At 44.5% G+C, this 3,030-nt stretch overlaps 1 long non-coding RNA gene across 1 annotated transcript; it reads right to left on the minus strand.

Annotated features, from left to right (window-relative positions):
• Nucleotides 1-587: 587 nt before the first annotated feature.
• LOC123501139 lies at nt 588-2,768 on the minus strand. The gene is made up of 3 exons (XR_006673572.1): nt 2,663-2,768; nt 1,126-1,273; nt 588-697 (listed from the first exon to the last, which is right to left on the minus strand). It is a non-coding gene; the product is annotated as an uncharacterized LOC123501139 (long non-coding RNA).
• Between the last annotated feature and the right edge of the window lie 262 nt (nt 2,769-3,030).

Consider the following 3,030-nt stretch of genomic DNA (forward strand, 5'->3'; position numbering starts at 1 on the left):
AAAATATAGTTTCCCGCAAAGATGTATTGAGACGTGGAACAGTTTAAATGAAGAAGTAGTGTCTGCAATACTGTCTGTGCATACTTTTAAAGCAAGATTGGATAAGTGTAGATATGGAGACGGGGCCACACAAGCACAAATCCCAGGCCCTGTAAAACTACAACTAGGTAAATACAACTAGGTAAATACACACACACACGCACACACTTACAATCAACAAGCCATCAAACTGGAGGCCCTGCGCAACATACAACAGCCGTATCTCCTCCTTCCACCACGCCTTAGTTGAGCTGCGGAAGAAGTCTGGGAAGGCTGTGTGATTGTCTGGCCACACCTGCAGCGACACAGAGCCATCACACACACCTGTACCCCAGCACCAGTGTTTGTGTGTGTTATGAAACGTATTTATGAAAGTATCGGAAAACTGTAGGGGTGTAAACATACAAGTACACATATGTAGGTCAGGAATTAAGAGAGAAAGTCTGTATTTTGTGAAAGTACCTTATAAAACTGTATGGCATAAATATATAAGTAAACATATACAGCTCAGGAATTAAGACAAACAGACAGACAGACTCACATAGCCCAGCATGACGTCCCCAGCACCAAAATTGTGTTGGGGCACCAGGTGAGGCGGCCAGGTGATATACATGTCCTTGTCCCTCACTCTCTTGTGCACCAGGTACTCCTCACCCATCTAGTACAACAGAGGAGTGAAGGAATGAATCACTGGAACTCCCTGTCTGTGTCTGTATTTCCAACTTTGTGACATGGCTTCCAAGACATTTGTTCCTGTCCTTTGGCTAACTCTATCATATTTTATAGAGATTGGTGACTGAGTGACCCTTTTTCATTTTAATCTGAAGGAATGAATCTTTGGAACTCCAAATCTGTGTCTGTATTTCCAACTTCATTCAAGAGGGAGGTTTCACGACATTTATCCCTGTGCTTTGGTTAACTCTTTCAGATTTTTATGGACATTGATAACTGAGTCACCAATCTCTATAATGAAAATGCATCATATATGGTACTGAAGGAGTTAATGAATCTGCTTCAGCTAAATGTAGAAGAGTGAGATAAGGAGCCATCTTAAGTATTATTAGTGTGTGGGTTGGCAGCGGTTACCTCAGCGTTGATGGCCGGGTCCAGGATGATGATGAAGTCCTTCCCTCTTCACCTCACGCACATAATCTTCAAGTCCAGCAAAGTTGACACAGTCCACGGTGAAGTCCAGGCGGCAGTCCATTTGGTCAATGTCAGCGCACTGCACATCCTGAGGCATCAAGAAGCGGCCACTAAGGGCTGCGGCCACACACTTCTATGCCCAGCTTTGCTTTCCAGACACACACACACACACACACACACACACACACACACACACACGGCCCGGTAGCTCAGTGGTTAGAGCGCTGGCTTCACAAGCCAGAGGACCGGGGTTCGATTCCCCGGCCGGGTGGAGATATTTGGGTGTGTCTCCTTTCACGTGTAGCCCCTGTTCACCTAGCAGTGAGTAGATACGGGATGTAAATCGAGGAGTTGTGACCTTGTTGTTCCGGTGTGTGCTGTGTGCCTGGTCTCAGGCCTATCCGAAGATCGGAAATAATGAGCTCTGAGCTCGTTCCGTAGGGTAACGTCTGGCTGTCTCGTCAGAGACTGCAGCAGATCAAACAGTGAAACACACACACACACACACACACACACGGTCTATGAGCTCTGAGCTCGCTCCGTAATGGGGAAGACTGGCTGGGTGACCAGCAGACGACCGAGGTGAATTACACACACTCGAATCCCGGAGGTGGCGAGGCAACTGGCCAAGCCTCTTAGGCTTGATTCACACCATACTGCCAGGCATCTGCCAGGAACGTGCCAGGCACGGAACGTGCCCTGCCTTGTGTGTTCACATGTTCGGCCTGGCACCTGCCGTGCTCGCATCAGTTCCTCTCAAGTAACTGCTGGTGAAGGATGTGTGATTTTTCTACCTCCGATTTAATAGCTATTGCGGTTGCTTTAGACGATGAAGAAAAAGAAAGAAACAAACAAAAAAGACAAATGTGGGTTCATCCAATTCTGGAGAGCAGAAAAAGTGAAGGAGAATTCCACACGTTATATCCACGACTAATTGATGATGAAAGTAAATTCTTCAATTATTTTAGGATGAGTATTGGAACGTTTGAAGAAATTCTGGCAAAAATTCACCATGAACTAAAAAGAGAAAATACACCTTACAGAGAGGCAATCACTCCAAGGGAAAAGCTAGCTGTATGTATGAGGTATGTATGAGGATAAAAATACAGAGCATGAAAATATTTCATTTTATTTGAGTTATGTAAACAAAAAAAAAGTAAAGAAAATTAATAAAATAAACGTTTCTATTAAAACATTTTATAATTGTTTCATCTTCATGAACACCAAATTAGGGTCAGAAATTTGTCAGGTCATTAGGATCATTTGTCATAGGTATTATTATTTTAACTGTTGTTCAACATGTGTACGTCATTCAACCGAAAGTAAGAAAGGCTGTTGACGCTCTACCAGAGTAGATGCACAGGATATTGCATCACTAACGGATATATTATTATCAAAACTTTCATTATAAGCATCTCCTAGTAAAATTCTGTTACTCATGAATAAACTTTCATTCTTTATTCAATTGTTTATTTACCTTTTGAATGATCCCACTGCATTGTGTATAGTTCACCGTGACAAAATTGAAGCAATGAGTGAGAGACACACAACCTTCTCTCTAGACGTCTGGGACGCGACTGAACCGGGACCGTTGCTAGTTCACACTACCCTGCCAGGCACGTGCCTGCCAGTCCCGTCCCGTCCAGATATCTTTTGCCGAGATCAGGGACGGGACGGGACTGGCAGGGCACGTGCCTGGCAGGGCTAGTGTGAATGCTTGCATAGGAATACATTGAACAATACTGGACTGTCCCAGGCATGGCACGTTCCTGGCAGATGCCTGGCAGTATGGTGTGAATCAAGCCTTAATGTGTAGCCCCTGTTCACCGAGCAGTAAATAGGTAC

The sequence above is a fragment of the Portunus trituberculatus genome, chromosome 8 (assembly GCF_017591435.1).
Source record: "Portunus trituberculatus isolate SZX2019 chromosome 8, ASM1759143v1, whole genome shotgun sequence".
Lineage (NCBI taxonomy): Eukaryota > Metazoa > Arthropoda > Malacostraca > Decapoda > Portunidae > Portunus > Portunus trituberculatus.